At 36.9% G+C, this 21,842-nt stretch overlaps 1 protein-coding gene across 1 annotated transcript in view; it reads left to right on the top strand.

The window, feature by feature from the left end:
- SEMA3D (semaphorin 3D) overlaps positions 1 to 21,842 on the top strand; it is a 209,660-nt gene that overhangs the window by 11,419 nt on the left and 176,399 nt on the right. Inside the window, exon 2 of the mRNA XM_060020342.1 lies at positions 16,155 to 16,249. The gene's annotated coding sequence lies outside the window, so the exon portion shown is untranslated. The remainder of the gene's footprint in view (positions 1 to 16,154; positions 16,250 to 21,842) is intronic.

Here is a 21,842-nt window from a genome sequence, read left to right as displayed (position 1 = left end):
ACGAAGACCCAATGCAGCCCAAAATAAATAAAATAAATAAATTTAAAAAGGGCAAGTTTTTGGCAGAAATAACTTACATAGAAGAGGAATGCTATGTTTACCCATGTGCACTCAATAAAACCCTTCAAAGAGCTTGGGCTGAGATAGTAGGATTCCTCACTTGACCCTACCCTCAGTCTCTGGGTGTTGATTGTTTGGAGCCCTTCTTTTGTTGTGTCATTATCACATAGGCCTTTTCATATTCCAGAAAATGGTACTTTTGATCCATATATCAAAAGTTATTAGAGTACAGTGAATAGTCATTCATATCCTGTGCACTTTCACTTGAGACTTATTAAGAGTAAGAATTGCATTCAGATCTGCTTTCCCCTAGTATTTATCGAACACATAACCATCATCTTCATGATAGCCACCAATCATTCTTTTATATATTTGTAACCCTTGGTTAGTTCTGTTAATCAGAAATGACAATTTAGACTTTCCTGTTTTTCCTTTATTGTGTACAAGTGGTGTTAAAAAGTGTGCTTTAAGTGGATAATGTATTAGGATGAGCCAAAACTAAGTCTCGTAAATTCCCCCAATTAATAAACAGGACAAACTAGCATCAACCACGTGGGCCTACCATTTCTGTACTCTTTCCTCGCGGGGCTTTGCAGTGATTTCTCCTTTCACTTGGATAATTTTGTCTTTTACTGCCATCACTTCTCCTGGCCCCCAACCAATGCCCACTCCCCTAGCCACCCTCACTTATGTCCACTAAATCTTGCTTGGAAAAGTGTTTTTCACTCAAATTCTGCCCTCCTCTTTGTAAGATCTTTTTCAGTTTCAATAACTATTACTCTCTCTCTCTTAGTTGGACTAAGTTTCTCAAGAATAAGGATCAAATGGTTGCTACCTTGACAGCTTTCTTCTTACTTCCATGCATATCACCTAATCTTGTATATAATAAGTACACCATCTGTAATACATGAATATAAATTAATCTATTCCATATCCTTTACCTGTTTTTTCCTCTTGTAACTACTTTAGATGTGTAATTCATCATAAAGGTTATGTCGCACGTGCATTCCTTTTTTGTAAAGGTTATTTCACACATATTCATCTTATTCTTGATGCCTTCCTATCTTGAATTCCCTTTTCATCTTTTCTTTAATTCACGAAGTATTTGTTGAGTGCCTGCCATGTACTGGGCACTGTAAGAGTCACTGACGAAATACAGTTGAGAAACCTTGGCTGCAATCATGAAGTAGATGATTGTAAAGGAGCTCATTATCATCCTGGGTCAAATCAAATCTCTTTAAAACCAAAAACAAAGGGTCCTATTCATAGTCTTGGCCTTTTCTCTCTGCAGCCTTTTTCATTATGTCACCTTCTTCCCTAACCTCTACTTTTATCTATGTGGAGATTATGCTTAGAGTATTGTCACCATCCCTGACTTCTCTCTGGGATCCCAGGTATGTCACCACACCACTACAACACCTGTGGGCTAGTGTTCATTGCTCAACACTGTATACTTATAAAGGAGGTCACTCTGGTAACTGAAAGAATCTTTGATTACTGTAACTTTAAACTGAGGCTTTCAAGTGCGGGGGAAATGTGGTGCAATGGTTAGGACTATGACATACACACCCTACTATATATAAAATACATGACTAATAAGGACCTACTGTATAGCACAGGAACTCTACTCAATACTCTGTAATGACCTATATAGGAAAAGAATATAAAAAAGAGTGGATATATGTATATGTGTAACTGATTCACTCTGCTGTACACCTGAAACTAACAACATTGTAAATCAAGTATACTCCAATCAAAATTAATGAAAAAAAAAAAAAGACTATGCCCTATGAAAGCAGACAGCTTGGATTCAGATCCTAGCTCTGTCACCGCTGAGCTGTGTGGTTTAGACAAGTTACCTGACCTTTCTATATGTGTCTCCTGTCTTTTAACTGGGGGTTCATGAAGGCACTAACCTCATAGGGTTATTGTGAGAAATAAATAGGTTAATATAGGTTAACAATCAAAATCTGTGTGACGCATTACAGTGTCTGTGTGTTATCTTTCTGTTATCCTTACACAGATGATGCAAATTACACATAGGTCAGATTCTCACACCACCTACCCACTGTTCTACTGCCTTCTTCTTTATCTGCTGAGTTACATTCACCTCATTCAAAAAAAGTCCTTTATTCCTGTCTTACCCCTAGGCTCTTCATGACATTTTTTTTTCTTAAATTCCATATATATGTGTTAGCATACGGTATTTGTCTCTCTCTTTCTGACTTACTTCACTCTGTATGAAAGACTCTAGGTCTATCCACCTCAGGATATGGGGAGGGGGAAGGGTAAGCTGTGACAAAGCGAGAGAGAGGCATGGACATATATACACTACCAAACGCAAGGTAGATAGCTAGTGGGAAGCAGCCGCATAGCACAGGGAGATCAGCTCTGTCATTTGTGACCGCCTGGAGGGGTGGGATGGGGAGGGTGGGAGGGAGGGAGACGCAAGAGGGAAAAGATATGGGAACATATGTATAACTGATTCACTTTGTTATAAAGCAGAAACTAACACACCATTGTAAAGCAATAAAGATGTTAAAAAAGAAAAAAGTACTTTGGTGACCTTCAGGTATATTCCTGAAGAGAATGACATTTTAGGATTGGCTATTACCACCTTTTCAAGAGACATCAGTTGGGGGCACAGTGCAACAGACCATGCTATAGGGATGTGAGGGAGAATCCAGGGCAAAGGAACCCTTCAATACCAGCTGTCTCAGAAGCAGCAGCTACTCATAGAGGCTAAACAGCAAGTAATAAAATCCTTTGAGGCCCCATCTAAATTTCCAGGTTTATTTTGTAGCATCCCACCTTTCCTTAGCTATCTACTACTGGATTTATAACACTGCATATTTCCTTAATGAAGTGCTCTGTCCCCAAATAAACAATACAGATATGTTCAACAACTTGCACATCCCCCAGCCCCTGACTTTTTTCACCCAATGCACAGATACTTCTCTAGCCCTCCAGTGTGGGCCTACTGTCATTCTAATCCCCTTGCCCACAGATTACTTCCACTGTTTGATCACCACCTTGTCCCTGTACCTCTGCTAACGAGTTATTGCTCTTGAAACCTCTTATTAAATGCTCTCACTATTGTGCGGTTTCAGAATATTCTATGTTGGTCCCGTTTATAAGGAGTGAAGGGAAACACAGTGACCTGATTTGCTCTCCATCCACTAGAGGATGTGGAAATTGGCCCAGTGACAGTCTCTTGTAGTGCAGTCTCATTCCCAGGGACTAGACTTTTTCTAGACTCTATACCAGTGCTGAACTTGGTGCCCTCAACCAGCTACAAAGAGGTCCCTGGATTTTTGCTCCCTAAATGTTGGGCTTCAGGGGACCTTGCAGGAACCTGCAGTACAGCACTTATGGAATCCAGTTCCATAAGTGAGGCATCTCTCAAGGAGGAAGTTTCAGAAGAGCCCAGAGATAAATGGGTAGCTCCTGCATCTCGATATAAGCAATCTAATACACGAAGAACACCTTTGTCCCATGCTGCCTCGCCTTCTCGGCAGTTCTCTGCAATATAACTAGCGACAGCAGAAAGTATGTTAATCACTGATATTTTCCAGAAATTGAACTTAAAGGTCACTTCAGCTTCTGAGCAAGTGGAAGTGAAACTGAATAATGTTCTAGTTATTTTATGGGAAAATACTTTTCTAATGCCATGCTTGGTATTGTTTCAGATTAGTCTGTTCCCGTAATTGCCACTTTTGCTTATGAATGTTCATCAATATACTTTATATGAATAATAATTTATAAATTGTTTTATATATCTTAAATTAATTATGTATGTTATATATATCATATTTATAACAATATGTAAGACCCTATGTCTATTTCACAGAAAGTGAAATGTTTCAGAGATAGGATAAATAAGTTTACTTGAAATAATTTCTAAATATTTTCTAAATAATTATAAAGCCTCTGACAGTACTCATCCCAGGAATATTAAATATTTTCCTGTGGTTGCAAATAGATTGACGTAAGTGGATGTAAAATGTTTCATCTCTACCTATCTGTCTATATAGATAGATAGATATATCTTTAGTATGTGGCATTTTCTATTCCATGAGTTCTTAAGGATGATTTTATTAGAGCAAATTAAGAGAAGGAAACAATTTTAAAAACTAGAACCCAGAGTCAATTTAGTTTGTTTGTTTTGCTTTTGTCAATTCACTCTTACTCCTGTCCGTTTTTTATTTCTTTCGTGAGTATTTATAAATCTCCTGGCTCGTCTCTTGATGAGATTTTAAGTAAGGGAGATTATTTATATTACTTTTCTAAATACGTATTTTGCTGGGGCAGGGGAGTCTTTTTTTCAAATGATTACTTTTAAGTGTCATTTATGGGGACCAGCCAGGCTAATAGTAGTTTTCTGGGTAGATCCAAGGTCATTAAAGAAGTGTGACCCGGGCCAAGGTAGCACCTCCTGTTCCAGGTCTGTAGCTCAGGACTGAAGACAGGGAAGGTGGAACAGTCCTGAGGTTCTCGTGCATGTTCTTCTTTGGGGGCCCCTATAATTCCTGGGTTGTATCTGATGGCTCGCTCCTTCTCTAGCTCCGTCACTGGTCCCCCTTTCTCTTCCTCCCACTAATTGCAGTTTGCCGACAGTTCTGTTCTTTTCTCTCGACAGACTTTCCTCCCTGGTCCATTCACTGTCCTCATTTTCGTTATTATTTAAATGAGAAAGACAAATAAATTATTAATCCTGACCTCTCTCATGGTCTTGATCCCTCTGCCAGTGCTTTTTCCAGTAAACCCCAGTCTAAGGCAATTGATCATCCACTTAACAAGCAGTTTAAATTCTTATTATGATCTCATCATGTACTTTCTTCTATTATGGCTGTGATTTTGTACACACAAGTGTTTACACTATCTCGTGGTGGAAAGGGAGCACACTTTGGAGTCACAATTTATTATTTGGGAAAATTCGTTGTTATTTAACTCTACCAGCTTTGGTATACTCATATATTGGAGTGGGGTAAATGACAGCGCTGTATTCAAAACACATGTGAGTATTAAATGAGAAAATGTAAATAATCTCTCCCAGTGCCTGACACCCTTGTTATTTAATAAATCAACACTAATAGTTTTATTTCTTCTCACCAATATTCATTAAGCGTGTTTTACTGTTTACAAAAGCCTTGAAATGCCAGGATACAGACTTTGGATTTTATTCTGCAGGCAACTGGGAGCCACTAAAAGTTTTTGAACCATGAAATAACCCAAGAATTAATATTTTAGGAAGATGAACCTAGGAATAGTTTTCAAGGAGACCAGCTAAGAGACTCTTTATAGATAAAATAAGGTCTGGACTAACACGCCGGTGATGAGAATAGAAAATAAGGGTACTAGAGAAATACAAGGCTATCGTATCAGACTTTTACTGTTTGTTATTTATGTATTTCACGATTTTGCCCTGTATAGTGAAAGCATTATTATTATGATGGGAACTTTGCTCTCAGCCTGACTCAGAACTGTTTTATATTCCTCTCAGAGCATAGATGTGTTAGCATGAAAACTTTCTCATTGATGTTATGCTTTTTGAAACCAATGTATATTGTTTCCAGAATTCACAATATCTTCCCACGTATAAGGTCTGAGGTCACACTTGATCTCAGCAGGATATAACATATCTCATGAATTTTTTCCTGCTAAAGGAAGTTTTAAATATTTCAGGTTGCGAAAATAATCTTTAGATACAGAGGATGGAGAGTTTGTGTAGACAGCAACTTTCAGGCAGATATCACGGAACTGGAAATATAAGCCAATGACTATCTTAACTAAATATTTAGTTTGTGAAATAAAATAGTGAGTCCTTATTTTGTTGTCATGTATATTTAACATTTAGCATCCGGTATTTCTCATGCTGTTCATTCTTTTGTCTTTTTTTTTTTAATCTTTTGGTATCCTGTCTATTTTTCAAAAGCTAATACAAATCTCACGTTCTTCATCAGAATAACAATTCATGAAACATAAATCAGTTCGGTAACTTATTTTCCCTGTCACACATACTCACATTTTATAATAAACTATTTTAATTTAAAATACATTTTATACCTCTAGCAAACCATCCACTCCTAGGGTGGAGATGTATGTCCACATCTGGTTCATTCTCCTTGACACCTAGCATAGCAATCAGTCTTTGTTGGTTTGTAATTACAAGTGAAAAAAAAAAAAGAAAAAATCAAAGTAGACCTGTGAGAGTCAAAAATAAGATCCTGAGTCAGATGTAGCATCAGCAAACTATTATTTTGTTTAAATAAATAATGAAATAGATACTTCAGCTATTCTTTTTAATTTTAGAAAGAATCTGAAAATCATAGAATGATTATTCTTCTGTTAATCAAAGACATCTAAAATAAGTCTCGTAGATAGTAGTTATTTAATTAAAAAAGATATGTTAGGTAGTAGTTGAACCTTGTGTACCATTTAGTCAATAAGCTATGGAAATGGTTTAAGTACTCTATTTTGCCTCCTTACTATCAGTTTATTTTGGCTTTAGATCACCTGCATTTGAAAGACTGTTAAGAACAAAAATTACTATGTGAAAGTAGCAGACAACCTGTTAGTTTAGGAAATAGTACTCCTAAAGTTCAGTTTTACATTCTAATAAGTATATTGAATTTGTGCATATCCAATACGGAATTTTGGAATTTCTGCAACATGGGTGTATTTTGTTAAAACGTATTTAAGAGAAATAGTACCTGAGGGCTTTTGTTGTTTGTTTGTTTTAATTCCAGACTGGGGAATAGAGGGTAAGCCTGATAAATTGTCAGTCTCAGGATACCTATTTTGAAATGCCTGTAATTAAAAAAATGATAAATAGTAAAATAATTTTTTGTCTCATAGACTTATGATATTTCAGAATAAAAAAAACCAACTTGAGAGAATGTCTAGTCCAGCTGCTTAATTTTACAGAGAGGACTGAGGATGAAGTAATGTGAGTTCTTCCTTCCCTCCCTCTCTCCCTTACTTCCTTCCTTAAACATGAAAGAACAACTTCTGTATTCAAAATTGGTGCTGAATGTTTGGAGAGGAATGGCCCCAGGCTTGAGTAATTCATGATCCACATCTATAAGACACTGGTTGTAGTGTGTTCAGAGGCACACAACTGAGTCATCACAAAGCTGAGTTTATAGCTGACGTCTCTTCACTCCTAGAGGGGCAGACATCCTGCACTTTACAGATGTCGACAGATGATTTAGAAAATAAATTTAATGTGTTCTGCGAGAATTGTCGACACTTAGATCCAGGCAGGGTGATGACTGCTAGTCACATAATCATGACCATTTCTGAAAGAATATATTAATTTTCTTATCTGATAATCAAAAGCTCTGTTCTGATCACCAATGCTATAGAGCTGCACTTGACCTGATCTCTATCTACTTTCATTATTTAAAAAAGAAAAGGGTACATTTATCAATGTATACCTTATATTAGCACTATAGAATTTTTAATCTATATATTCATGTATACACACTCTTATATATACATATATATACATATATCTGAAGGGGAACAAATACGTCACCCTCTGAAACTGCCTCTTTGGCATAAGGCTTATCTTGCCCTGGTTCTTTTTAAGAGACAACAGGTGTAAGAGAAGCTCTGAAAATCTAATAGAAGTTACCCTTTTGTAAGAGAAATTTACATTTATAAAGGAAATATCCATTTGTAAGGGTGTCTTCCACTCCGTACCAGGAAGAGAAGGATAACCGAATCTTAAACTCTTTTTGCTGGAGAAGGCCACAGATTTAGATCTGCATAACAACCACGCCCTTGTTTGTTAAGGACTGGTGTCCAACTGCACATACCCCCCCCCACCAAAATGCTAAGTAATAGGTAGATTATACTGGCAGAGATGGGTCTTTTCCACATTTTTAAAATATGAAACTCTGGTACAAAATTCTGTCAAGCCATTCAACTGTAGTGTAGACTTTAATCCAAAATAAATGTTCTTATCAAAAGTATTCACGTTAATAGTATCCTCTGCAGTTACTGGTTTGTTGTTTATAGTTCTTTGTCTGTAGGAGGTAGCCTTATGTAAAATGTTGCCACTTTCCAATCATCATTTGGGTGTGAACGAAGAAAAAGAGATAACATTTTTACACAATATCATGCTTTCTGGATGTGGTCACCTTTAATAATAGAAACCAAAAGAAACATTTCCCAAAGTTCTACCAGGAAGCAGATGTGCAGTCTTATTTTTCTCTTAATCATGTATTTATTTATTGCATTACATCTTTCAGTTGTGGATATTTTCCTGTAGAGGGAAATTCCATCCTTCCTGGAATAATAATTCCCCAAATTTTGTATGTATTTTTTTCAACTGATGAGTTGACGTGAAAATACAGTCTCCCTTCTTAAATGTATCGGTCTTTTGATCATACCTCTATATAGGGAGAGCTTGAGTGCTTATAACTCTTCCTGAGGATATTTCTGTGGTATCAAAAAAAAAAATTCAGGGAATTTTAGGGGAAAGTAATCATATTTCTACTAAAATTCAAACAAATGCATCTCCAACAATAGAAGCAGTTTCATGGAAAGTTTTAGTAACATCTAAAGGTGAAAAGTTATAGTAACTCAAACTCCTATCCTTCTAGCTTTTTCATTTCTTTTTCTTCACTCCTGCTGAAATGATTTGTCTCCATCAGAACATCCCAGCCTTGGCTGTCCTCCATCTTTCCAGAATCTCTTGGTTTCACTTATCTATGTATCCAGCCTAGATCTCCAGATCAGGCATTTCAAACAAAACTTTTCAGCCTACTGTAACATCTCATATGCTGATGTAGTTGACGTAGTTTCCTACATAATGATGCATATACTTGTCTGAGCTCTTCGATCTTCACATGGGTTTCTATTAGTCTGGGTCTAATGAATTACCTGCTGGTTCACTAGCCCATCCTTACTGGTGGATATTACTCTGGACCAAATAATTTGTGTTGATGTCAGAACAATCTTCAGACAACTTTTGACAAATTTGATAATTTATACTCACCTTCGCAACACTTATACACCATCATTCAGACTATGGTATGATCACTTGTTTTGGCCACAGTCTGTTACATGTTACACCCTCCTGTACAAAACCTCCAACTCATGTTTCTTTATATCTTCCTGGCCTTCAAACATAAAATGTGTAAAATAAAACAGGATTTTATTTTCTTAACCTCTTTATTTCTTTTGTAATGATTCAACTAGTAATCTGAATTTAATTAACAATCATCCCTAATGCAATGTAGAGCATGTGTTTTGGGCTTAGTCTACCTGGGCTCCCATCCTGACTGTGTCACTTATTGAATTGTAGCTTTGGACATTTTTATCTTTTCTGTTTTAGTTTCCAGAACTGTAAAATGGAGTAATAAGAATATTTAACAGGTTAATGTGGGGATTAAATAAATCAATGAGTTCTCAACTTAGAATAGTGTCTGTTCTTTAGTTATCCCTGCATAAATGTTAGCTGCTGTTATTTTCACTTTCCTTTGCTCTTTATTTCCAGTTAGTTCAGCAAGTTTTCTTAAAATTTCCCTTCTTTTTTTTTTTTTTTTTTTTTTTTTTTTTTTCTTTACGGTACGCGGGCCTCTCACTGTTGTGGCCTCTCCCGTTGCGGAGCACAGGCTCCGGACGCGCAGGCCCAGCGCCCATGGCTCACGGGCCCAGCCGCTCCGCGGCTCGGGGGATCCTCCCGGACGGGGGCACAAACCCGTGTCCCCTGCATCGGCAGGCGGACTCTCAACCACTGCGCCACCAGGGAGGCCCTCCCTTCTTTTTATTCTCACTGCCTACACCATGATTCAAACCTTCATGGTCTTTTGCCTGTATTATTTTAATAGTCTCCTAATTCATATTACGGTTCTCATTTAATCATAAGCTCTAACTAACTTAGAATGTTGCATTCTGAAACCTTTATCTTGGTTAGGAACACTGTATTTGGCAAGATAAAGGTTTTATAGAAAAACACATAATCTAAGCAAAACTAAAAATGGCATTAAGTATCATGAGTATGTATATACATGTGTGTGTATGTGTAAGAAACTTTGTACTAAATAAAAGTGAAAGCAACCTCATTCTAACCAAATTAGATACTCATGGTTATTAAACCCCCTTATATTGCTAATCATCTTGTTGGTACCTTCCTTGTTGATTAAAAAACTACTGAAGCATGTGATATGCTTGCGTATATATTTATATAATTTTCTGTTAGGGAAACCATATACCTTTTAAAATTTGTGAAGCAGTTTGCATTTTCCCTTGATTTATATATCTATTTTCTCTACCATATCTTCTCTCCATAAAATGGGCCTCCTTATAACACACTTATTCCTGTTTTATATGAGAGAGATCAGGAATAGTTGATGCTCTTTTGTTTAAAGGGAATGACCAGAACTGGACTTAAATGTGAATTTTAAAAAATTGTTGTACATATGCATCAAGTTACTGAAAAATCACAAGTAATGAAACCATTGTGGGTAAGGCGCGACATCATCAGCTGTACTCTACTGCCACTGTTGTCATCCATTCCCTGTCCAGAGTGATGGCAGAATCCAGTTTAAGTGCTTTAAATTGGTATGACCTGGGTTTAATCTAAATTTGCAGCTTAGATCACACTTATTTTACCCACACGAAATTATAACATCACCTCTTTTCTCATACCATATCTTATGTCTATTGAAATATTACCCACTCTCAAATTCCAGCTTAAATGCTATCCGGACTATGAAATTTCCACTCCATTCCCCTCCCATCTCAGTCAAGAAATAATTTTTAACAATTTAGTTCATATTTTATACCTCTTTTATAGCACTTACATTCTGTCTAAATTATAGCTGTTTGTATACATGTTTTTTTTAAGTACACCACTGTTATCCCCTTTAGTAAAGGACCACATTTTTTTTTTTTTTTTTTGCGGTACGCGGGCCTCTCACTGTTGTGGCCTCTCCCGTTGCGGAGCACAGGCTCCGGACGCGCAGGCTCAGCAGCCATGGCTCACGGGCCCAGCCGCTCTGCGGCATGTGGGATCTTCCCGGACTGGGGCACGAACCCATGTCCCCTGCATCGGCAGGCGGACTCTCAACCATTGCGCCACCAGGGAAGCCCCAAGGACCACATTTTGTTGACCAACTACAAACAGAGTACAGTGGAGTTGAATCTTATACAGGTTCTAAGTTCAATATTTAAAGTTAAAATTTCATCTTTTCAATATTATCCTGAAAAGTCACTAAAGTAATACATAAAATGTTTTATACAGCATTTGTGTGCCAGGCTAGGAGCTGACATTCAGTCTCTCAAAAATACATAACACTGAAAGTTTTCCTTCTACATTGAATCAAGTCACTGACTTTTTACTTCAGCACAGATGAAGTAATTGGCTTGTATTTAGAGGCTGTGTTGTATGAAAAAAAATCCATGCCTCTTTAAACATGAAAATCAAATACAGCTTGAGGAGATGTTTAGACTATGAGAACCGAGAATGACTAAAGGGATTTCTTTTTTTTTCCCCTCAAGATTATTTTTAAAAATCTAAGTGGTCTAAAAAGTCTTTCTATCTTCTTGGTTTTCATGAAATTTGGTTGCCTACTTTCAAAAGGGTTTGGATAGGTAAGTAGGTAGATAGATAGATCGACAGATAGGTGGATAGAGAGGTAGAGGTTTGGGTAAACATATACTAGCTTGGAGGACTATATCAAAATTTTAAAACTTCTGTGCATCAAAACAAATAACAGAGTGAAAAGGCAACCTATGACATAGAAGAAATAATTGCAAATCATATATCTGAAAAGGGTTAATATCCAGAATATATAAAGGACTCCTACAACTCAATAACATCAACAACAACAAAAAACTGATTGAAAAATGAGCAAAGGATTAAATCGATATTTATTCAAAGAACATTTAGAAATAGCCAATAAGCATATGAAAAGATGCTCAATATCACTAATCATTAGAGAAATGCAAATCAAAACCACCATGAGTTATCACTTCACATCTATTAAGATGGCTACTGTCCAAACAACAGAAAATAACAAGGGTTGGTGAGGATATGGAGAAATTGGAATCCTTGTGCACTGTTAGTGGGAATGTAAAATGATCTACCCGCTTAGGAAAACAGTCCAGAGTTTCCATTACAAAATTGAAAATATAATTACCACATGATCCAGCAATGCCACTTCTGGGTATATATCCCAAAGACCTGAAAGCAGGGTATCAAAGAAATATTTGCACACCCAAATTTATTGTGGCATTATTCATAATAGCCACGAGGTGGAAACAACTGAAATGTACATCAGTGGATAAATGGACAAACAAAATATGGTGTGTATATACAGTGGAAAGTGATCCACCCTTAAAAAAGAAGGAAATCCTGTCACATGCCACAACATGGATAAACTTTGAAGACATTATGTTAAGTGAAATAATCCAGTCACAAAAAACACATGGTGTATGATTCCAATTCTATGAGGTGTTTAAGTAGCCAAACTTATAAGAAATTAGAATGGTGGTTTCAGGGACTGAGGGGAGGGAGAAATGGGGGATTATTCAATGAGTGTAGAGTTTCAGTTTTGTAAGATGAAAAAGTTCTGGAGATCTGTTGCACAACAATGTGAATATACACAACAATACTAAGTTGCACACTTAAAAATGGTTAAGATGATAAATTTCATGTTACATGGGTTTTTGTTTACCAAAATTAAAAATGATTTAAGAACACTAGTTGAGGGCTTCCCTGGTGGTGCAGTGGTTAAGAATCCGCCTGCCAATTCAGGGGACATGGGTTTGAGCCCTGATCTGGGAAGATCCCACATGCCGCGGTGCAACTAAGCCCATGCACCACAACTGCGCTCTAGAGCCCGCTCACCACAACTACTGAGGCCATGTGTGTGCCACAACTGCTGAAGCCCGCACACCTAGAGCCCGTGCTCCACAACAAGAGAAGCCACAGCAGTGAGAAGCATGAGCACCGCAATGAAGAGTAGCCCCCGTTCGCTGCAACTAGAGAAAGCCCGTGTGCAGCAATGAAGACCCAACACAGCCAAAAATAAATAAATTAAATAAATTAAAAAAAAAAAAAGAATACTAGTTTAAATAACTAGTTTAAATCTAGGATGTGTGGCATTATACAATGTAGTTGCTCAGTTCAAATTATTATTCAAGAAAGGCTTTGCAATAGAAACATTGTTAAAAGAGCAAACTTCTACTCAGAGAGACCTTCGTTCAAATCCATGCTCTGATACTGACTCTATGACGTGAAACACTAGTTTAACTTCTCTGAGCATCAGTTTCATCACAAGCTAATTTGGATTAAAAATATCTACCTGCAGCAGCTTGAAATGAAAATCATTGAGTTTAGCGCATAGTAAGCATTCAAAAAAGGTTGTTTATTATCATTATTATTGATGGTTCCATTTAAAAAAGGTTTATAACTTACAGTGCAAGTTCAAGCCTTCTTTGTTAGAACAGGCATCTGTGACTTTACTCATTTCAATTTATATTTGGAAGATAGGCAGGACTTACTTTTTTTTTCCAACTGTTTTTGAAAGGGCATTCAGACATGAAATGCTTGATTATTTACTTGAATCAGGATTGAAACACTTGGCTAGTTGAAGGCAATTCTGGGAATTAGAAAAAGGGCCCCTCTCTGAATGACTGAAGCTGGGTTTCTGAATTGGGTCTTTCAAAAATAATAGGGTTCTTTGCCCATTTTCCATGAATTTACATTTTTCATAGAACATTGCTTTGGATCAGATAAAATTTAAGTAACATCTCTCATTTTTTTCATTACTTTATTAATCGTTCTCACTCTCCTTACATCCTTTCTGTTGGACACTGGACTCTTTCTTTCCTTATTTATTTTCCTATCATGTGTACTCTCTTTATATAGCCTTTGTTTTTTTCAGATTCCAGTTCTTATTTTTCAAGTGTGACAAATATACTGTCATGAATTTTTAGAAATTTAGCTTTATTTTACTCTTCACTTTCTCACAAGCACTATGTTCTTTGCTTTGCAAGAATTTTCTTACTAAATTATGATTCTGTTGTGTGGTGAGTGATATTATTTTCTACCTTACACAGATGAGGAAACTGAGGCACAGAGAGATTACATCACTTGCCCAAGTTCCCGCCTACTACGTGTGAAGAATGGGATGTGGACCCAGGAGGTTTGATTCCAAGGCTCAGGCTCTCCAGTTCTACACAAATATTACCTCATTTTCTTGAAGAGGCACTTTCAAAGACTGCCTTTTTTTCCCTTTCCTTTACTCTCTCTATGTTTTATATTCCTACTCATTTCTTTTAGGAATTTCCCCCTTCCCTTCAAAATGTAGATTAACATTTTACAGTATACTGCTTTCCCTCTCCTGTTCTGCCTTTCTTACCGCATCTTTGTCCTTGCAGGTCACTAGCTCACTGCTGGGGATGTCCTTGGCCTCTGAACCTTTGCCTTGTGACATTCATTTGCTGACTCAGTTCCTTTCCTTCTGTCTTCCAAGGAGTCTGAGCATTTTAAATGTTACTTTCCTCTCAGTCAGTTCCAAGATGATGTTTGCCTCTGCTAAGTGTATTTCCTTTAAGCTACTGGGACCTTCTGTTCTGCAGATTGCTTTTTGGTGCATTTGGAATGAAGTTGCCAAGTTTCTTTTTGTGCATATGCTCGCTTTTCACTTCCTGGAAACTTGACAGAGTTTCCACTCTTTTTCTACATTGTTCTCCCTTCACTCCGCTAGTATACCTCTGCCATATTGTTTTCTCTCCACCCCAGTTCCCTTCAAAATCCCTTGTCCTGAATGCTTCAATCTACCAGAAACTTCCACTGTCTTTTTTATTGTGGCAAGAGTTGTATTTTAATTAACTACAGTATGTCAGTCTGTGAAAACAAATGGCTATACATTCTGGAAACTTCAGCAAACTAAGTTTTGTTATTATTTTTTTACCTGATCTACTCCATCTGCTTCTTTCATTTCTCTTATAAGAATTGTGCTTTAATGATTCCCAAGAAACTCATAATGAGGATGTGGCTTTACCCAGTAATCACTGTATGTGAACTATGAGTGCTTATTGGTGCTGTGATTGAGGACGCAAATCATGTAAGAAATCCAGGGCAGTGGAAAGATCACCGGGCATGCAGTCAGAAGATGCCAGTCCTTGCTGTTGGTTCTTAATGTCAACTTTATTTTAGCTTCTACAGTATCTCCTCTTATTCTCAGCTTTGTTATTTGTAAAATGGAGGATTAATAATACCTAATTCCAAAGGTGAGGTTCAAATGAGACAAAAAGCACACGTGTTTTACAGTTTGGAAATAGCTACACAACAGGTACAGATTATTATTAGATCAACTCTCAAAGCACAGAGATGAAAGTTTGTCAAGCACATAAAAATTTAAATGAAAACGAGTGGAGAATATGACCAGAACTGTATAAGAATTTCATTTATTTAGTTTTCTATCGAGTATCGGGAGTTTTCTTAAAATTTTGAAATCTGCACTTTGGGTTTTATTTAATGGAAGAAAACTTCAGCATAGCCCTATAAATATTTGAGTGTGTGAGGGTGATGGTGACATGTTTTGCTGACCCAAATATCGTAATCCAAAAATGATACTATGTGGGTCGTTCACAGTTTCTTCCTATGATAGGGTGGCTATTCCAGTATGATTCGTAGGGAAAACACAGATGGCCTACAAAGACATGCAGCAGCATGTGTTATTATGGATGAAGTTCCACCTGGGAATCCTTTGCTTCCTTCTGTGAGGAGTCATGTCACTCCCACAGGAATGGTGATTTCAAGGTTTTATGTCTCCCCACATGTCTAATTATATAAGTGATTCATTTACATTTTAATCTTTAAAAATACCGTATTGCAAGTGAACACATAGAATCACTGGAAGCCATACTAAAAGGATCTATTATCCCATTTTATTCCCTTCTGAAAACTGCTGAATTACTATACCATTTCAAGCCATTAATTAATGAAGACCTTTGTATGAACAAAATATGGAGGCTAAAGCTAAATTTTTCAGTTCTTTTGAAAATTGAGCTTGAACTGTTAAGATGATTCCAATTTTTTTTATTCTGTTGATTGCTTTGTCCTCTAGAATCGTGGTAACCATCTGAGTGGTCAAGTTGCTTGTATCTTATGCATACAGACTGATATCAGCTGTTTCCTGGGACGTGCCTCGCTCCATACCAGGTGAACAGATTTTTCACTTGTATCTTTATACTTCCCTTCCTAATTCTAGGGTTGCCTTCTTTTCTGCCTTATTGCAATTATTCTCTATAAAACTCTCCCCTTAGTACCAGGTTAAATAATAATGTTTCTCCTCTAGATTATTTATGTCCTTTGCCTGTTTGTAGATAGCTACTTTGCCCATCCACTTGTCGCCCTGCCAAGATGTGCTCATTTAGCGCTTTAATCTTTTATCATCAGTCATTCTTCTCTGCATCTTAATCACTGTTCCATCGTGTCCCTGAACTCCTTCCAGCTTCTCTGCACCTTTTGGGTAATGAGGTGCCTGGATCTGAGCACCAGGTCCGGTCCCATGAGTCCTGTCTAGGAGGGTCCCATTGCCTCCAGGCTGCTGTGATGCCTTCTTGTTCCCTGAGGTGCTCATTAGAGAGGTGATGCCTGTCTCTACAGGCAGAGTCAAGCATGGCTTCATCGCCCCCGTTCTCCTATAGCTCCCTTCTGGCTAATCCTTTTTCCAGAGTGACAATTCCAATTTCTCTCCTCCCCCCTCATTTTCTGGCTCTCTAGCTCTCGCTGTAAGTTTGTCCCTGTTGCTCTTTACTGCTTTTATTTTACTTATCCTGCCTGACTAATGATCTAATTCATCTGTTTTTCTCCCCATTTCTGTCTTTTTCTTGATCTAACGCAACATCTTCCCAGTTCCACCATTTTCTACTTGGTGCTGATAACAATCTCTGCCACTCTGATTGTACATGCATCTATCTCTTAACCAGATCGACTTCTTTCACTCCTCCATGGGAAAGATACGCTTATTCCCTTATGTTTATCTAATGTCTTACCTTGTCATTTTTTAACGAAACAATAAGTAGTTTGACATTATTCTGTTAGGCTTGAAAATTTAGTTTTATCACAGTTCCTCAGAGAAATGAGCTATACATTATGTTTAATACTACTGTTTGCAACTTAATAAAATGACATTTAGTTCAGTTTTTAATCCATAAATTATATATTTTGGGGAAAGATATGATAGGTATAATGTCTCTGAAGTAGTTACAATGTAAATCATGGTTTGTGTTTCTTAAATACTTGTTAATCCTTTCTTCCTTCACTCCATTCTTCCCTGTCTTTCCTGCTTCCTTCCTCCCATCACATAATGGTCCTGAAATCCTGGCATCTGCAGGATAGCGTGAGGGAGAGAATGCAGCACCTGTGATTCTAGACCCTGCTCTAAAAGTGATGAACTGTACAGCCACATTGAATCACTTATATCGTCACTTGTGTTCTCATACATAACAAGAGCTGGCTTCAAAAAAGTGATGATTAAGTGAGGATAAGACAGCATTTTATTCACAATTTATAGGAATATGAGAGATAACTCCTAAATAAGTTTTGGGTCAAATTAAGGAAGACCTTGACAACTGGAAAAGTTTTATGTGAAACAACAGAAGGCTTCCCATTGCTTGTCAAATGAATTTTATCAGAACTTTCAAGAGTATGAATGTGGTTTGAGTAAAAATGGAGAATTGAAGTGAGGGAGGCTGGAAAAGTTGCTAGGAAAATGTTATAACAGTTCAGGAATTAGATAGTAAAGACAGATAAAGATTAGAGCTTGGAGGAAAAGTTGAATCTAGTATTATGGATTTGGGAACCAACTTTAAAATCAGTGGCTGGTCAAAAGTGGTTGGATTGTCTTACCACCTGGAGTGTTTTTTATTTATTATTATTATTTTTAACATCTTTATTGGAGTATAATTGATTTACAATGGTGTATTAGTTTCTGCTTTATAACAAAATGAATCAGCTATACATATACATATGTTCCCACATCTCCTCCCTCTTGCGTCTCCCTCCCTCCCACCCTCCCTATCCCACCCCTCTAGGTGGTCACAAACCACCGAGCTGATCTCCCTGTGCTATGCGGCTGCTTCCCACTAACTATCTATTTTACGTTTGGTAGTGTATATATGTCCATGCCACTTTCTCACTTTGTCCCAGCTTACCCTTTGCCCTCCCCGCATCCTCAAGTCCATTCTCTAGTAGGTCTGCATCTTTATTCCCATCTTGCCTGTAGGTTCTTCATGACCATTTTTTTTTTTTTAGATTCCATATATATGTTAGCACACGGTATTTGTTTTTCTGTTTCTCACTTACTTCACTCTGTAGGACAGACTCTAGGTCCATCCACCTCACTACAAAGAACTCAATTTCATTTCTTTTTATGGCTGAGTAATATTCCATTGTATATATATGCCACATCTTCTTTATCCATTCATCTGTTGATGGACACTTAGGTTGCTTCCATGTCCTGGCTATTGTAAATAGAGCTGCAATGAACATTGTGGTACATGACTCTTTTTGACTTATGGTTTTCTCAGGGTATATGTCGAGTAGTGGGATTGCTGGGTCATATGGTAGTTCTATTTGTAGTTTTTTAAGGAACCTCCATACTGTTCTCCATAGTGGCTCTATCAATTTACATTCCCACCAACAGTGCAAGAGGGTTCCCTTTTCTCTACACCCTCTCCAGCATTTATTGTTTGTAGATTTTTTGATGATGGCCATTCTGACTGGTGTGAGAGATATCTCATTGTAGTTTTGATTTGCATTTCTCTAATGCTTAATGATGTTGAGCATCCTTTCATGTGTTTGTTGGCAATCTGTATATCTTCTTTGGAGAAATGTCTATTAAGGACTTCTGCCCATTTTTGGATTGGGTTGTTTGTTTTTTTGATATTGAGCTGCATGAGCTGCTTGTAAATTTTGGAGATTAATCCTTTGTCAGTTGCTTCATTGGCAAATATTTCCTCCCATTCTGAGGGTTGTCTTTTCGTCTTGTGTATGGTTTCCTTTGCTCTGCAAAAGCCTTTGAGTTTCATTAGGTCCCATGTGTTTATTTTTGTTTTTGTTTCCATTTCTCTAGGAGGTGGGTCAAAAAGGATCTTGCTGTGATTTATATCACAGAGTGTTTCGCCTATGTTTTCCTCTAAGAGTTTGATATTGCCTGGCCTTATATTTAGGTCTTTAATCCATTTTGAGTTTATTTTTGTGTATGGTGTCAGGGAGTGTTCTAATTTCATTCTTTTACATGTAGCTGTCCAGTTTTCCCAGCACCGCTTATTGAAGAGGCTGTCTTTTCTCCATTGTGTGTTCTTGCCTCCTCTATCAAAGATAAGGTGACCATATGTGTGTGGGTTTATCTCTGAGCTTTCTATCCTGTTCCATCACCTGGAGTGTACTCATGGCTAATCCAGACTCCAGAATACCCCTCTGTGACTTGCTGAAATGGAGTATTTGGAGAGGGCGGCATGGAAACTGTAATTGTTACAAGCCCCTCAGTTACTTCGTATGCTCATAACTGGTTACAGAATTTTCAGGGGAAAGAGTTGTCATTGTCACAATAAGTTAATTTTAGGGTCTAGTGTGATGAGGAAAAGAAAGAGTAACTAAAGGGGATTAATGGACCAAGAGACTAGGATCATGGAGGGAAAAACCTGGGCCTGCGATGAGGGAATGATGTGGTTAACCAAGCAGGTAGACACAATAGGCACGGTTGGTGGGAATGGGTGAAGAAGTTCAAGTGAGGAATTTGTGAGACACCTAGGAATTCTGAGCTTTTGTTCTTAGTAGAATAGAAAAACTTCCGAATGGTATTGCAAATCAGTGTGCTTTAGGTAACTAAAGTGAAAAGTTGAGAACAGAATATTGTTGGGGAACGGAACTACACCTCTGGCCAGCAGAGATTTGGTTGTTTAGTTCTCTTTTGTTTTCCCCAAACAGTGGTGATGCATGTGAAGCTATAAATTAATGCTTTTCATTTACTTATATGTATTGGGAAAGCAAAATCAAAAAGTAAATGGCTAATCATCTTCGGGCACAGTGCCTAGGACGCAGACATCAGAGTGTTAGTGTGAGCACTTAAGAGAAAACGTATAGGGTTTAGGAAAGGGTCAAATAGTGGAGAAAAGATGCATAAATTGTACAGTGGGGGCCTGTTTAGGGATACCAAATTGTTAACTTCTTTGCAGAAGCATTTTTTAGGAACTTAGTCTTACTTGGGAAAACGAATGAAAAAATCTTTCTGTTAATACTTTGAAAATAGCCAGTCTTTTATTCAAGCTATTTTCATTTAGTATACTACACCAGTATTTCAACATTAACATCAAAACTGTGACCTTGTTTGAGATTAGTGTTCTTTATTTACTGCCACGTTTTTAGTATTGACTTTCTTTAGCCATTGAAGCAAATAAGAATGAATCTTTATTTCAAATGAAGAAAGAGAATCAAAACACAGATCTTTAAAAAAAAAAAAATCTGACTTAAAAAAGTAGGCTTGTGTTGGGGATAGTGAGACTTTCTATATCTCAAAGTGGCATTTGTTTCTGAAGCATGTCAGCCTCCCTCCACAGTGACTTACTGTGCTTATCTATAAAGAGAAAAATAAACTATTATGCAAACTCACTTCCATTTGGAAACTGTAGTGCCAAGTGTTAATGGCATCATTATTTCAAACAAAATCTGTTAGAACCATTACTTTTTGTCATAGGTTTCATGTGGGAATTTCCATGAAGAGTTTGTAGTCTATAAGACATTCACATGGCATAACTATTTTCTTCTTACTATCTATTATGCTAATGATTTTCTGGGTAGACACATTGGTCCTTTTATAAAAAAAGAAGTCAATTTCTTAACCTTTGCTAGCTGTCTTTCTGAATGTATCCCTTATACCAATTGAATATGGGTGATATATTGGTGATATCTTTGGAGGGAAATGTAAACAACACATGAGGGGATGGAGTTTGCCCATAAGTTGGTAAGCACCTTAAAAATTTTCAATATTGAATTAAAATGTCATCAAGACAATAAGAATTAAAGAGAGAGTTGTTTTTCTCAGGAGAGAATTTTGGAACTTTGTTAACTCTTGAAAGTACACTTGTTCTTTCAGGTTGGTAGAATCAAGCTCTAGCATTCTATGAAATACATAAAAGTTGAAGACTGCTTTGTTATATTAAGAATTACTTATCTTATGGCATAATATAAGATATAAATATAGTAACACCTTATTTTGTCTACATGTAGCACTTCTAAGCTAATATATATAAAATATACATGTCAGAAGTAGGTGATTAAAAACTAGCAATCTTCAGAAGAAAAATCAACATAATTGAATAAATCCAGATAAATTTGGACTTAAAAGCATATCAGGTAAAATAAAGGGAATTGTATACATGTGATGAGTCATATTGTTTTTTCATGATTTCAACAGCTCAGTGTTAAATTGTTGTTGATTAAGGTACCTCAGTTTTTTAATGAGAAATCAAAGACTGTTTACTTGTTGTTCTATGATAGGTGCAAAGTCCACTATGGTAATATAAGATGCTTTAATAATTTGCATTCTATTAAAGAGCTAACCTTCATTAGAAATAAATATCTAAAATAAAATAAGGCATTCATATCTGTAAATGTGATACACCTAGAAGGTAAAAAAAGCTATAATTATATTATTATGCTTTTTCAAATAATAAATGTTTCACAGTCACTAAATAGATAAATGAATTATTTACAAAGTGTCTTTAATAAACACCATCACTAGGGGCTG

Source organism: Delphinus delphis, chromosome 9, assembly GCF_949987515.2.
Source record: "Delphinus delphis chromosome 9, mDelDel1.2, whole genome shotgun sequence".
Lineage (NCBI taxonomy): Eukaryota > Metazoa > Chordata > Mammalia > Artiodactyla > Delphinidae > Delphinus > Delphinus delphis.
Note: the sequence above shows the minus strand (reverse complement) of the source record. Positions and strands in the feature narration are given on the sequence as shown.